A 17,586-nucleotide genomic window follows, 5' to 3' on the forward strand; every position below is an offset into this window, starting at 1 on the left:
TAAATAAAAATTTTAGCTTAATCTCTTCTACCAGTGATCTGAATTATTTTATGACATATATATGTAACTACTTTGCATTTTTAAATGTATATGAAGATGCACATTTATGTGGTACTTATATTAATTTATGGAATATTTGCATATGACCATGTTAATGATTCTCAATAGTTTATGAACTGCTCATGAGTGTGCCGTTGGCAATATGAATTGAGCTCTCTAACAATAAATGGGATTTCATTGTCAAATACTACAAGGATATTACTGAAGCAAATACCAAAATGAATGCTGGAACAAGAAAACTGAACAAAGCTACAAGTTTGAAGGGGAGGGATCAGTGGTAAAGGCTATGATAAAAGAGAAATTCTTCACCATGTAATCTTTGTTGAATTACTTGCTTTTTAAACATTCTTAGAAAGCAGAACATGATTTTTGAATCTGAACTTTTGGAACCTCTTTAATGAGTGGTTAAACAAAAAATTATCAAAATGACTGAAAATCCACTATTAGATTAACATTATACTCAAAGTTCCCTTGAGATGCAGGTAAGCTGGATTCCTTTTCTATTAAATTAATGGAATAATCTTCCTTTTGCTTGGTTGGACAGTCCATGACACTTGTTCCAAAACAAGAAAAGATACTGGAGAGAAAAAAAGAGGAAAGAGAGCCAAGGCTGCTGAAATGAGCATATTTCCCATTTGGACTTTAATGGGTTGTGACTACAAAGAATTAGAATTTCATCTTAAGATAATAATTTCAAAATGGATGTGCTAAAGGATAGCTTCGAAATTTAGTATTTAATGCTTTTGGATTACTTGAAGACAAAGGTTTACAGCAAACTTTAAATTCCAGAAAAGCTGTAATGTTCCAATAAACACCTAGGAGAAATATAATTTAAAAATTCATCTGTTCAAAGCAAATCCTGGCATGAAAGTCTGTGAGTCAGTTATCTCCAAACAGGAAGTGGCACTGTAGTTCAATTGGGAGTGGGCTCCCCTTGAGCTAAAGAACTCTGGGATATGTTAATACCCAAGCCCTTAGTTCAAGGCCCATGACTGACAAAAATAAATTTTAAAGAATTAAATCATTAGGGCTGGAAGAAGACTCAGTGGTAGAGTGCTTGTCTTGCATGCATGAGGTCTTAGGTTCAATTCTTCAGCACCACATAAGCAGAAAAAACTAGAAGTGGCACTGTGGCTAAAGTGGTTGTGCGCTAGCCTTGAGCTGAACAGCTCAGGGACAGCACCCAGACCCAGAGTTCAGGCACCCCTACCAACAACATCAACAACAACAACAACAAATTAAGGCATCAAGCAACCTGAAGATGTTGTCCAGAATAATGAATTCAGCATTATCCATTGACATGACTCAGTGACTGGAAACCTAGTTTACCAGAGGAGATGGTGGGCATTTTGTGTGTGTGTCAAAACCTGCAAAATTATTTTCTACTTTCCCAGGGAAGGAGAAAGGAGGAAATGGGAGGGGAAGGAGTGAGCTGTTTGGTGGACTTGCCTTTTGGTTCACTGATATATTTCTGGAGTCAAATTCAGAGAAATTCTGCTTGCAATCCTAGTTGCCTGGGTAATGATGAAGCCATGTCCTGGAAGTGGTTTTGTCCTGTCCTTGGCCTGGTTCCAACCACCACTGGATAATCCAAGTCCCACTGGAAGACCAAGATGCCTTGAAGAGTACTGATCCATTCTGCAGGTGGACCTAACCACAGCCAGAATAGGCAGAAAATGCAATTCCAATGGCAGCACTGGAAATCTACAGTAGGCAGAGATTTTTTTAGTATATTTTTATTGTAAAAATACTGTACAGAGGGCTCAGAGTTACAAGACTAGGTAATGAGTACATTTTGTATACAGCATTGTTACCTCCTCCTTTGTTTTTCTCCTACCATCCTTTCCTTCCCCACATCTCCAACTCCTCCCTCCTCGATCCCTGCCTGAGATTGTAAATTCATTTTCTGCACAGTGTCCTGTACATCTCATTGTCACAATGGTCAACCTGAATCCCCATTTAAGCATTCTGCTATATCCCTTCCACTCTCCAAATTACAGATATATATATATATATATATATATATATATATATATATATATATATATATATATATATATACTTCTTCAGGTGTCTAATGGACATTTTTAATTTCGTCTTCAAAGAAGTCTCCCTTTAAGTCTTCAGCCAATTTAGATATTGGACAGTTGTTCCTTTGAGGATGTGTTGTTGGGGTATTTATGATTTTGAGTCCTAAATATATTTTATATATAAGACTTTGTCTGTTTTATGACTCATGAAGAACTTCTCCCAGTAAGTGGGCGTTTTATTTATCTTGCTGTCTATGAACTTTACGTTGCGGCAGCTCTGCTGTTTCATGCAATCCCATTTGTCCAACTTCTCTTTGATTTGTTTTGTTTCTGGTTCTCTATTAAGATATATATACATATATATATGTATATATATCACCCTGCATGATATATATGATATATAAATATGTATATGGATCTAGCTTTATTTTTCTACAGGTGTATAACCAATTTTACCAGCACCATTTACTGAAAAGGCTGTCTTTCTTCCATTCTAATTTTTTAAATCCCTTGTCAAAGATTAGGTGGCAATATGTCAGTGTGTTAATTTTTGAGTCTTCAGTCCTATTCATTGGTCCTCAGAACTGTTCTTGTGCCAGTACCAAGCTCTTCTGATTATTGTGGCTTTTTAGTATAGTTTGAAATTTGGAACTGATAATTGCTCCAGTGCTCTTCTTTCTTCTAAGAATTGATGAACCTACAGCCAGCATTATACTTAATGGTGAAAAGTTAAAGCCATTTCTTATTAATTCAAGAAAGAGATAAGGATGTCTGCTCTCTCCACTCCTCTTCAACTACTTAGTATTAGAACGCTAGCTGGGAAAATAAGACATGATGCAAATTTAAAGGGAATCCAAATTGTGAAAGATGAAGTAAAACATAAAAGATGACCAACGGAATAGAATTGAAAACACAGAAAAGAACCTACAGTCCCATAGCCATCTAATTATCGATAAGGGAGCTAAAAAATAGAATGGAAGAAAGACAGCCTCTTCAGTAAATGGTGCTGGCAAAATTCATCAACTACTTGTAGAAAACTAAAGCTAGATCCTTATTTATACCCCTGCAACAGAATCAACTCCAAATGGATTAAAGACTTCAGAGTCAAAGTAGACACTCTGAAAATATTACAGGATGGAATAGGAGAAACCCTAGGTGTCCTTGGCACAGGCCGAAATTTTCTTAATAGAGACCCAGAAACACACACACACAAAAAAAAGGTTGGACAAATGGGATTGCATGCAATTGCAGAGCTTCTGCCTGGCCAAGGACATAGCTAGCCAGATCATAGAAAGCCCACGGATTATGAGAAGATATTCACTAGCCATACAATTTACAAGGGTCTCATATCTAAAATATACTTGGAACTCAAAATATTAAATCCCCCAACAACAAATCCTCAAGGAAACAACTGCCCAATAAATAAGTGGGCTAAAGGCTTAAAGAGAAACTTCTCTGAAGAAGAAAGAAGGATGGCCAATAGACACATGAAGAAATGCTCAACATCCCTAGCCATAAAAGAAATGCAAATCAAAGCAACATAGAGATACCACCTCACTCCAATTAGAATGGCAAAAATCAAGAACTCTAACAATAACAGATGCTGGAGGGGATGTGGACAGAAGGGAACCTTACTTCACTGTTGGTGGGAATGTAAACTTGTTCAACCACTTTGGAAAGCAGTATGGAGGTTCCTCAAAAAACTTCACATAGAGCTCCCCTCTGACCCAGCAATCCCACTTTTGGGCATTTACCCAAATGTTTACAAACAAGACGACACTAAAGCTACCAGCACAACTATGTATATTGCAGCATTATTTACCATAGCTAAGATATGTAACCAACCCAGATGCCCTTCAGTAGATGAATGGATCAAGAAAATGTGGTATACATACACAATGGAATTCTATGCCTCCATCAGAAAGAATGACATTGCCCCATTTGTTAGGAAATGGAAAAACTTGGAAAAAAATATCGTAAGTGAAGTAAGCCAGGCACAAAGAAACACAGGTCCCATGTTTCCCTTATTTGCAATATCTAGTATATGTATGAGTCAAGCAGAAAAAGTCAGATAATGTGATGTTAGGAAAATGATTCCTTAGATAGGTATTTTAATGTTTTTTTGTTTCATGCATGTGTTTCTAACGCATTTATAAGATTATTTCTTTGTTGCTTTGTATGTCCCTCCCCCACAGTATAACCCCCCACTTTCAATATATTTGATGTCAGTATAACTTGTGGAGGAGATGGGGAAAAACAAGTCGTTTAAGGATTCAGGTGGACCTGTTGCAACAATGAGAAGTACAAATTGTCATGTCAAAAATGAGCTTTACAATGTCGTTGGGGGGGGCATGGGAGGGATTGGGTGGGGGGTGAGTGGGAGGCTGGGAAGGGAGGTGAAGGGTAAACAAAGGAGGAGGATTCAATGCTTGGTAAGAAATGTATGCATTATCTTGCCCATGTAATAGTAACCCCTCTGTACAGTATGTTCACAAATAAAATAAAAATTAAAAAAAAACATGGGTACTCCACCACTTTTTAGTTCAATCACTTCTAACCTCAAAGTTATGCTTTGCTAACAAAATGCTTAGAGGAAACCCAAGAATACTTCACTTTTATCTTCTCTCTTAAGACTCGCTTTAGATACCATATAAGGATCAGTGAAGTTATTCTTTCAAAAATTATTTCAATAGATTATCTTTCTCTTGGTCTTGCATTTGCTCAGAAGGATGTATGGAAAAGAATAGAGTTAAATCATCCATACCTTGGATCACAGTGTCTGTTACAAAAGGACAATGCTCCTATGTCCTATGTCTCTGTCCTTCTCTTAGCTCTTGCGTGATTTCCAACTAATCACCGATTCTTGGCTTCAAGTCTAGTGAAGGTGAAGGACTATAAGTCCTTTCCCACTGCTACATCTTCATGGTTTCTCTTTTAAAACTCTTTTATTTGGATGTGGAATTTATTTTCATGTCTTCATTCAATCCATTCTAAATTGTAGTGAGCTAAATAGGCTCTGTAAAATCACTTTAGGTAGCAAAAATATTAAGACAATATATCAAAAAGTTTGGCCTCCCTCCACTGCTGAAGCCAATATGCTTAGCTAGGGCTTCTAAGAACGCATTTTCTTGCCTTTCCAATTTGCTCAATTCTTTTCTGATCCCAAAACTTTTTGGCTTATGTAATAAGAGAAGTCTTCACTATCTCAAGTTAATAAGGATATTATATTCTTGAGCTACTAAGAAATGTGAAATCATTGGTTTCAAGTATCCAATCAGGTTTTTTTCTGTAGTTCAGTGCTTCACATGCAAAGACATTGTAGAACGTATTACAAACATTTTTGAGTGCACTTTTTCCCTAAATATTTTGACCCAAATTATCTTTTTCAGAGAATTACTGTTTGGTAATTAAAGTCAATACACAAATTTTGATTTTTTTTTAAGAATGTTGAATTTAAATTCCACTACAACCTTGTTTCACACAGTGAGCAGATTTCCTGGGTAAGGACAATTCTCAAGGGAACCTACAGGACTTATAACAAGGGTTATGAGGTTTGTTTGTTTAGTATGAAAATGAGCCATCTTCACCCACTTTGCTCCCTCTCAATTAAGTCTCCATTGATTATTTTGCATGAAAGCCTATTTTCCCAAGAAATTTTAAATTTTCATAATAGGCTAAGTTGTTCAAAAGTTTGAACAAATTAAAATTTACCTGTCATAATTTTTGGGGGGTGTCCAGTCATGGGGCCTGAACTCTGGGCCTGGGCGCTGTCGCTCAGCTCTTCAGCTCAAGGCTAGCGCTCTACCACGTGAGCCACAGCACCACTTCCGACTTTTTTTTCTTTTTGCTTATGTGTTGCTGAGGAATCGAACCCAGGGCCTCAGGCATGCAAGGCAAGCCCTCTTACCAGTGAGCCACCTTCCCAGCCAAACCTGTCATAATTTTAAAACTCTTTTGAAATTCCTTTATTAGTACCACAAGTTCATCAATCCTAACTCCACCTTTAATATCAAAAACAGTTAACATGTTTCATGATATAGTGTCCATGAAATTACTATTTTCCAGTGGCTTTGTTATGCATATATATATAACCTTATAATCTGATGCTAAGCAAAATGAACTCCAAGATATGGAAACAGAGAGTATTATTTGTGATTGTTGTTTTTAATGTACTATGTGATTTCCATTTTCTTTTGGGGTTTTCCCCTATGCTTTTTTCCCTGCTGTATTTGATTTTGGTAGCCTGTGTATTGTGTATATATTTACCTTAATTAGGGAAGGGAAGAGGAACAACAAAATGGTGAGACAAAGGACAAAGGCAAACCAATGCAATAGCAATACTCACATGACAATATGTTGGAAATATACATTACAACTTGTGAGGGGTACTGGGGTGAAGGAAAACTGTGAAGAAAATGAGGGAAGGGGTAACAAGTTTGAAAAGTTATGTATTCACTACCATAAAATTACTGTAACCCCACTGTACATCACTTTGACAATAAAATTATATTTTAAAAAATAAGCTGCATGAAATAAAATTTCACTGTATTGGTAAAGTACATATTACTCTTTATGTCGTAACTTTTTAAAAATCCATACTTTTGGTGTCTAATTTGAATTAATTACCCCTTTTTAATCAGAGGACCATGAACTTGAATGCTATCCGTCTAGACAATATTTTCACAGTATACTTACTAATATTTTGAAAAAAGATTAAATATAGTACTTTCTCATACTAAAAGTGAAAACAGTTTAATTCTATGGAAACAAATAACTTGTAAAAGTAAATAAGTTTTTAAGAAGACAGAATATATGTGTTCATCAACATTCCAATGACTAGTAATTACTCATTTTCAAATTCTGAAGATTCCATACCTGAGAGATTCAAAACAATACCGGCTTGCATGTTATGTAATTCTGCAATAGATGCATTTTCCAATGGGGTGTTACAGATTGAGAGACAACAGAAAAATAACCATTTATTCTTCAAGAATAAGCAATTGTTTATCACAATAAGCTATTATTTTTATGACCACCGATACCAATATTTATGATATAGAGTCATCTTAGCCCAAAATTCTCCAACTTTTAGGGTGCATCTCAAACTTCCCTTAATTCATATGATGAATAGCTTATCTCTATTGTGAAAAAATACAACTCTGCTAATGTGATGCCATTCATGTTCTGGTAAGAACACCACAATAAACTGGGTTGCATCATTTTCCCCCCACTGGTATTTTTGAGATCAGAACATTTGCAAATATTACTTATATTTATAATTTTTAGCTATCATATAAATTCTGGATGCTAAAATTGGAAGATTACAGTTGAAAGCCCACCCAGGCAAGAATATTCCCTAGATTCTTATCTCCAATAAACTTCTCAGCAAAAGCCAGACGCAAGTGGCACTGAGGTTGAAGTGGTAGGGCACGAGCCTTGAGCATAAACAGGCCCAGAGACAGTGTCCAGGCCCAGAGTAAAAGCCCTAGGACAAACCAATAAAACAAAAACAAAAATAAAATCAAACCCCAAATGTAACATTTTTCTCAGTGTATACAGTAGCAAATAATTAAGGAAATTGCTTCCTGTGTTACATACGGGTAGAAGAAAGAAGATGTCACATGATTATTCTTTTCATACCATGTTATACCAAAGACTCCAAAAATTTCTCTTATTCTAAATTTATAAATTAATATCATCAATTTGTTGGCAACTCTGTCTACAACATTCACATTATCATTTCATACATGAACTGTTGGAATTATCTATTAACTAAGTTTTTGAAAGAATATTCTAGGCACATAGAATGCAAAATCATTTGTGAATGTCAATTAAACCCTCTACTTAAAAACAATTTTGTAGAATCCTATAGAATATAAAATTACAAACAAAACCAAAATATTTTAAATCTAAATTCTAATTTAGCAAGATCTTCAAAATCCTTCATTAGACGAACTTTGCTATTTTTCCAAGCTTAAGCTTGTGTAATTCTTCATCATTTCTTTGGGTTACAACAGAATGATGATAACTTATTTTTTCAAATTTTGGATGGGAATCATGAGTCATTTTGCATCTAGGAATGTTCTGTAATGAAGAGAGAATTTAAAACACAAGTGAGGATTAAGTATGAGTTGCATTTCAACAGGAAATTTGACTTCTCAAAACATAATGACAAAATTAGCCCAAATGTCCAACTATGTATTCCTTTCTTGTTTGTTTTGTTTTATTAAGACAAAATTATACACCTTGGTCCAGGGAAGGTATCACTATGAAATTCCATTCTCTAATCTCCTGTCTTAATCTCAGTGCTAGAATTCTAAGCTTGTATCACATTGCCCTGCCATAGTTTCTTGGTTTATTTAATCTAGATATAGACTACCAATTCTGAACTTCTCCAGTGATATTATACAACAGAGTGACTGCTTAGACTTTATCTACTATTTTCAAAGATGTTCTAACATTTGATACAGGATATGAACATTTTCAGATGCACCTGCCAGATCTCTGATTCATTCCTCCATGGATCTGATCCCTTTAATAATGATTATTGATTCTTACTATCTCTGATCCCTACCAATGTAATATTCTCAAAATTATTTGAAGGAAGTTCATTTGAGGACTTTCAAATATTAAAAATTATCACTTGATTCTAGTCTTGTTCAGGACATATATTTATTGTTTTCTAACTTTTCTACACATTATGAGAGTTGTTTCATTTGTGTATTTGTGTGTGCATATATAATTGCCTCTGGGTGTATGTGTATGTTTGTATGTATATATGCAAAAACCTCAAGCTTTCATTCAGCAATCTTGCTCATGACTGATATTCCATCAATTGAGCCATTCTTCCAATCCAGATTTTGACTGCTTAATTTTATATACTGTTGCAAAGAGTGTTCTGCCCAGGCTGGATGCCAATAGAACTTCCCAGACTCCTTTACATTCTTAGGTTTTATTTCTCCAGGAGTATCAACTTTTAAATGACAAACATTTTTGTAAGGGTAATATCTAAGCTGTAGCCCATATTTTTAACTCAAGAATTCTTTTTTTTTTTGTTTTGGTGGGGTGTCTGGTCATGGTGCCTGAACTCTGGGCCTGGGCTCTGTCCCTCAGCTCTTCAGCTCACGGCTAGCCCTCTACCACTTGAGTCACAGCGCCAATTTTGGCTTTTTTCTTTTTTGCTTAAGTGGTACTGAGGAATCGAACCAAGGGCCTCATGCATGCGAGGCAAGCTCTGTACCTCTGAGACAACTTTCAGCCCTAACTAAAGAATTCTTATAAAGATAGATGAACAGACACATTACACATCTTGAGTGTACACTGTTAGGAATGTGATCGTAAGCTGGGTCATGGTGAGATATGAGGATTGAGGTTCAAAGCCAGCCCCGGTAGGAAAGTCCCAGAGACTCTTTTCTCAAATTAACTAAAAGAAAACTGGAATTGGCACTGTGGATCAAGTGGTGGAGCATTAGCTTGAGCTGAATAGCAGAGAGACATCTTGCAGGCCCAGAGTTCAAGTCCCAAGATCACCGCCAACAAATATATATATATATATGTAAATATTTATATATATATATATATATATATATAAATGTGTGTGTGTGTGTATGTGTGTGTGTTTGTGTCTGTGTGTCTGTGTGTCTGTGTGTCTGTGTGTGTGTGAGTAAAGAAAAAAAAAGAAATGAGACCTTAGCCACCAGTTTATTGCTAGCATAATCCCTGCTCTCACAAGATGGACATTTTTCCAGTTAAATCCATGCTTTTATATCTGACTTGCATTGAAAACAGAATTATTCTTCCATTGTACTTTCTACAAAGTTGCATGATTAGCAAGCAAGATTTAGAATGGGAGTGGCCTCATACTTCATGTTCCACATAGGAGTCTTGCTTTCTGTATATCACTCTTATAAATCGACATACTGGACTTGGCTTTATTGTTTCAATGTTGCTTATTTGTAGTCTTCTATACTGTATGGAACCCTTATACTTAAACACAGAACTAATCTTTCTCCTATTATTGCTATTGTTTCCTTACTGTTAGCTCATGCACACTTGGGAAATAATGAACAGCACGTACACTCACAAAAAGAATGTTCTGAAAACCTTCTTCCCATTTAAAATTCGCCTTAACTTACAAAGAACTTACAAAGTTTGAACTCAATGTACTCATGTATAATATATTTATAAGCAATATAAATTTCATATTTTCTCTTTACTAAATTGTCTCTGAAATACGTTTTACCTCAGGTCCATAGGTGTTCTAGTCTTATTGCAGTGAAGCCAGAAAACATTCACTATACCTCAAGCAGCACCATCGATTGTTACTGGAAGTAACTGTTACTGGATGTGGAAACTGACCCAGGAGAGGAATGGAACATAGAGGAAAAACAAAGTTCAAGTTACCTTGTGCTTTCCTTTTTACTGTACAAGAAAAGTATCCCAAGGCTTGAAGGAAGATCTGTCCCTGGCTTTTTGAGTGTGTTCTTTACTCATATAATTTTTTTCTGTAAACTTCTAGTTCATAGTGTTACAAAAAGAAATAATGTACCATTTGAAGGCCAGTATAGAACAAAAGGAAATAACATTGTTTTAAAAGTGTTCTCCTGCAAAGGAACAAAGACATAGAGGTTTTAAAGTGTCTTATAGATGGATATTTCACCCCTGAGATGATTCTCGATGCAGGAGTCAGTTATCAATTCCTTTGGTCTGGTTCTGAGTTCTCCAGAGCAACAAGGATTCCAAAAAAGCAGGATCCAGTCAATATGATCAGCAAAAGAAGCCTCTTCTCTGACCAGTTCACCTTTAAGAAGGGCCCCAAAGAAAAATCTGGGATTTTTATTTGCTTGTTTGTTTAGTTTGTGCTAGTCCTGGGGCTTGAACCCAGAGGCTGGATCCTGTCCCTGAACTGTTGTCTTTCCTGCCCACCTGCCCCCAAAGCTAGTAATCTACTGTTTGAGCCAAAACTCCACTTCTGGTTTTTTGGTGTTCAATTTGCGATAAAAGTTTGACAGACTCTCCTGCCTGGTTTGGCTTTGAATTAATATAGTAAGAAAGCTATGTGACATCAACTGTATAGACTTCTCTTTTGAAACAAAAAATATTAGATGAAGTTTATTGTAAAGCTAGTATTTGACAATTTATAAAGGAAGAGAATATGTCTAGCAAAGAAGCCATAACTTAAATAACTCAGCAAAAGTAGGTGCACTGAATCATTTTGAAATTATTTTTTCTGCTTGGGAAGATTATTGATCTTGTCCTTCCTTTTGGGTAAACTTAAGGTAATATTTGCACTTTTTGTTGGTTGTCGGGCTTGAACTCTGATCCTGGGCGCACTCCCACAGCTCTTCAGCTCAAATTGAGTGCTCTACCGCTTAAGCTACAGCACCACTTCCGGGTTTCAGGTGGTTAATTGAAGATAAGGGTCTCATGGACATTCCTGACCAGTCTGTCTTTGAACCACAATTCTCTGGTTTCCTGAGGAGGCAACAATGCTTGATAAGAAATGTACTCATTACTTTGCCCATGTAATTATAACCCCTCTGTACGGTATTTTCACAATAAAAAATAAAAATAAATTTAAAAAGCCAGACTTGGCAAGAGTTTGTGAGTCACATCTCAATTAATCACACACGCATCACAGCACACTCACACCCACACAAAGCCAGAAGTGGAGTTGTGGCTCAAATGTTAGACCAATGTCCTTGCTAGGAAAAAAATATCAAGGGATAGGTCTGGAGTTCAAATCACAAGAACAACACACACATAATATGATGTATAAATTCTTATTTTAGTTTGAAGAAATAAACAATATCATGGAAAGTAATATTTGATACTTATGAAATTTTGTGAAGTTGTCTTAAGATATAACATAGGTTATTAAGATTAATATTAATATAGTATATTTATAATTACTCATAATAACTTGGAGTATAACAGTTGGTATTTTTCTATAACCATAAGAAATAGTCTGCGTAAAAGAAAGAAAGGAAGAAAAACAAGGAACGAAAGAAGGAAAGAAAAGAAAGGGAGAGAGAAAGAGAAAGAGGGGTAGGGATGGAGGGAAGGAGGGAAAAAGGAAAGAAGAAAAGAAAGAAGGAAGGAAATAGGAAGTAATTAAGGAATGAAGGTACGAAGAAAGAAAGAAGGGAGAGAGGAGGGAAGGGACAAAAACAATTTAATTTATAAAATGTGGTATTTAGCCCAACATAAACTTGTAGTTAACCCTTTAGTAAATGTAAGTTTGCAATTTTCATTTCTCTACATGTTCCCCATGCATGAATGAAACCAACAATTGAAGGTTAAGAAATAACCAGGTGAATCTGTTTGCATCTGTAGTAAATATGTATGCAAATCTTTTTCTCATTTTCCATCCATCATAAATAATTATTTGCAAACAATTTACATTTAGTTATAAATATTCTAAAAATTGAGGTAACCAAGGGAACTCAACATATAATATAATGCGAATACTAGTAATTATAATGCTATTAATATTAGTCTTTATGTTGTATTAATTGTAACAATTTTATTATGTATTTTATCAGACAAATTAACATACTCTGATTTTCGTGTTTGTGGGAGTCCTAATAGCGGACAATAATTAAAATGAAAGGAGATCTGTATTTGTTGGCACAAACGAATATTTTTTTTAATATTATTTTATTTTATTTGAGAACATACTGTACAGAGGGGCTACAATTACATGGGCAGGATAATGCATACATTTCTTACCAAGCATTGCAGCCTCCTCCTTTGTTTACCCTTCACCTCCCTTCCCAGCCTCCCCCCTCCCCCCACCCAATTATACCCCCCTCCCCCCCCACCGACATTGTAAAGCTGGTTTTGACATGACATTTTGTACTTCTCATTGTTGCAACAGGTCCACCTGAATCCTTAAACGACTTGTTTGCCCCCATCTCCTCAAACGAATATTTTTGAAAGCAAATAACACATTGGATATTGTTCAAATACATCAGAAGGGCTTTAGAAAGGCTGTACCACGTTAAAATGGTTACCTATGATGTGGTTCAAGAGTCACTAAACAATCATATTTCATTTTGCCATCACTATAATTATTCCCATTGTAAGAAGAATCATTCACATAATTTACATGATATAATCTTGTTCTTAAGTTATTATGTTCTATGAAATAATATCCAAATGTACACCACACTGAGTTAAAGCAAAAGTAGCAAAGTGTTTTGGACGATGTAAAACTCCTTCCAGATACACATGTTAAAATTTTATTCTCCTGTCTGGTGACATTAGAATCAATCATTCAGAGATGACACTGAAATAATGATCCTGACGAGAGAAGCCCAATATAATTACTCTGCCATGTGAACGTCCAGCAAATAGAATATAATGAATCAGAAAGTAGACCCCCATATGACAAAGAATTGCTTTGAATAGCAATTTTTAAAATCAATGTTTAAGCTTCTAGAGTATGGATAATATACTCCTGATGTTTTTAAGCCACTTACTTTGAAATATTTTAACAGCCCAATGACTGACAAAAGTCAAAGTTTTGATTTACATTTCACAAATTCTGATAAAAAAGATTCATAAGGTTTTATTTTATTTGAATTTTATTCTCCAAGTCTCCAGGTTAAAACTATTTTTAAATGGGAATTGAATTGAGGTTCAACTCTCTATTCAACTATCATAATTAAATTTTTGAATATTTTTATTATCTTTAGTTGTACAAAGGAGTTGTCATTCACTGAAACAGTGTATGGATACAGTGCATCTTGATCAATGTCGTCACCCTTTTCAACAATCACATCCACCCCTACCAATCAACCCCAATCTTTATGTATCTCAATATTATGTTATGGAATTTCTTGCCATTTAACAAAGCAGTTTATGTGTACAATGCACCTGGAATTGTGTTACCACTTCAACATCTTCAACCCCAATTTACACTACCCCTTGCTTTGTATATTTCAATTCTGGGAAGTATACAATAGATTCTTGCCTGTATTATATCCTTTTCCCCTTCAATTTCCTACCCCTCTCACATTGCCCCCCACTATCCTCTCTTGCACTTCACATTTACTGGTATTTATTTTGTTGGGCTTTGACTCTGCCTTTTAAGAGAATTATAGTATTTTCACTCTCCATGGACTCTGACACTTCAGATAATTAATTTGTACCTCCTTGCATACCATCCAGTGTGTTTACCTTTACATTTATAGACACTCCTATCTACCACAAGTGAGGAAAGTCATGCAAACTAAGTTTCTCTGGGTCTGTTTTATTTCACTTAATATTATTTCTAACTGTTTCATTTTTCCTTTAGAATGGTGCAATATTATTCTTTCTGATGAATGAACAGAATTCCATTATGTATGTATTTATATGTTTGTATATATATATATATATATATATATATATATATATGAATATATGTTTGTATACACACATTTATATACGCACATATATACTTGTAAATTGGGACCAATAAAATTATATATATATATATAATTTATATAAACTATATAATTCTTGATATCTTTTTACAATGAGAGGCATCTGGGCTGATTCCATATGTTGGCTAGAGAAAATATTGCAATAATGAACATGATTGTTCTGGTAGCTTCAGTGTGGCCTTGTTTCTGCTCTATTGGATAAATGACCATAAGTGTAATTGCTGGATCATAGGTAGACTTACATTGAAATTACTGGCTAAACGTTCTTCTTCAGAAAGGGAAAAGCTCCATTACTTTTATATTAGTATTGTAAAATCATAATAGCTGCATGTTGAATTGTTTTCCCTTTGCTATTTTCAATTCCATTCTTCATCTATTATGTATCTAGGGCTTTGAATGACCAATTCCTTAAAATACCTATATTGCTTATATTGTGATGTAAATCTCAGTAATATAAATATGAATTCATCTGTGAGTCTCATCTTGAGCTGCATTCATAGGAAATATATGCAGTGTCAATGAAGATGCTTAATATTAATTTACTTCTAGTAAATAGGTTTAAATGTCTTCTCTTTCTCTCAATTGAATAACATACATTTCTGTTCTCTTTCTGTTTCTTACAAGCCTGAACTCACTATTTCAAAGTAGTATAAGCAGGAAAACAAAATAACCTGATCCAACAATCACAAATCCTAAATTATGTGAAAAAATCCACAATATAAAAAATAAATCTGAGGAAGAGGAAAAACAATGACAGAATAACAACAGAAAATTATCCTAGCAATCTCTAATGAAACAGAGATTTAGAGTCCTAGTAGGTACTCCACATCTAGAGGGTCACATCAAATCTGGTATAATTATAGATATGCAGCTATAAATATAGACATAATTATAGACATACAATTCATAACAATATTTTATACTGTCTTCACAAGAAAACAGAAATCTATGAAAAGGTGCCAGCCAGGAACACATTGGGTCACACATTCAAAACCACATGTGCAGTGTGGAAATAAAAGGGCAACATGGAAAAAAGCAGGAACAGAATTGTACATCAGAGAAAGCCACATCCATACACATAGACAATTCACCATACCACTGGACAGTCCAAATGGTCAGTAGAACCACAAATATTAACATCACAACATCTCACCACAACTGATTCCTATTCCTACACTTAATGGACTCGACAAAAATGCAATTCCAGAAAAACAAATCACAACAGGAAACCAAACCAAAACTCTGGAAATCAACCAAGAACATAGTCACTTATTAATATCATAGATCCCCCAAAAGAAAACCTCCAAATGGACAGAACAAATCAGAAAAATACAAGAAAAGTGATGTCAAAGTAGTATAATTCACACAGTAAATAACCAGGCATTAGAACAGACAATCAAGGATGTAGAAGAGTTATCAAAATGTATTACAGATACTGCTGAAAAATGTAATTAATGGAAAGATAGAAAACCTCTACAAGCAAATTTGTGAACAAGATGAGACCAACTGGTCATTATCAAAATAATTCATGGAGACTTCAAACAGAAAGATAAATTAATTCTGAGAAGGCAAGGGAGTCCAAAAAATAATGGATGCCTAGATAAAGACATGAGAGAAGACACAGCTAGGAAAACAACCCTTAAATCTCCCTCAACCAAAGAAAAAAATGTACAGAAAGTCTATACAAGACTTAAAACAAAGCTTTAATAAAGAGACAGAACCCAAAAACATGACCAATTAGAAGACAGGGAAATGAAAAACAAAGTAGAAATATCTCCACAGCAAATAGATAACATAGAACATAACCTCAGTGTAAAAGACAGAATAGATCTAACAGGAAAGAGGAAATAATCATTTAGAACAAATCCAAGAAATAACAAATGATCTTGCCAGAACTTCAAGACTCAGTTAGAAGATCAAATTTCGGGGAGATAGGTATCAAGAAGGAGAAGAGCAAGAAACTAAATGGATGGGAAGCATATTACAGATTCTAGCAGAGAACAGGCCAAACATCCAAAGAGATAGGCTCATTCAGAGAAGAGAAGCCTTTAGAATCTAATCAGAATTCTAGAACTGAACAATCCACCATGACATCATAATCCATTAGAGGATTATTAAAGATCAAAGAAAGGATTCTTAAAGATGCCATATAGGAAAGATTGATTATTTATAAAGGATATACAGTCAGAATAAATACCTCTTTCTTAACTGATATGGTTAAAAAGGAAAGCCTGGCATTATATATGACAAACATTAAAGGTAAACAACTACCAACCATGAATACGATCCCAAGCCAAACTCTCCAAATGGAAATAATAGTCTCAGGGTCTTTTTTCCCAGGCTGGCTTTGAACCGTAGTCCTCAGATCTCAGCTTCCTGAGTAGCTAGGATTACAGGTGTGAGCCACTGGTACCAGGTAAAAATGGGGGCTTTTTGAAAAGAAAATGCACCTCTTCACCTGTGTCTAAACCTCAGATATTACTATTAGAACAATTCACCTTCACCTCATTTCATCAGACATTTGTAATTTTTATCTTTTCCTTCATGTGGGAATACTGCAGTCAATATCAACTCAGCTGGGGGACTGGATAAATTGTATGGTAATTGCTAGCACCTAATTTAAGAACTTTTACATCAAAAGAAATGAAACCATCATTTGGAATAATTGTTTCCTCTTTTTATTACAAATCTGTGCTTGATTATTTCCTAATGTGATATTGGACTTCCTAATATAGTGATGAAATTTTTTTGCTTTTCAACCTCCCACATGTGGTCAAATATTTAAGAATTCAAAAATTTGCACTGATAATTGATTAAGCTAACTTTTAAGAAAATGTGCATTTCTGGAATTTGGACTTCTGTCTTGTTCTTACATGCACACACTTTCTATGATTTATTTGTTCTACAAGGAATTCTACTTTCCAATCTTTGTGTAACCAATTTTAGTCTCTCTGATCAGTCTTTCTGATCCTCTCTCTGGAGTCTCATTTGAGTCTGCCTCATAAAAAATATATTAGTTATCACCTAAATGACTCTCAGCTTCTGTTTTTTGCCTGACTTCACGT

This window comes from Dipodomys merriami, unplaced genomic scaffold, assembly GCF_024711535.1.
Source record: "Dipodomys merriami isolate MVZ:Mamm:240054 unplaced genomic scaffold, mDipMer1.0.p SCAF_113, whole genome shotgun sequence".
Classification (NCBI taxonomy): Eukaryota; Metazoa; Chordata; class Mammalia; order Rodentia; family Heteromyidae; genus Dipodomys; species Dipodomys merriami.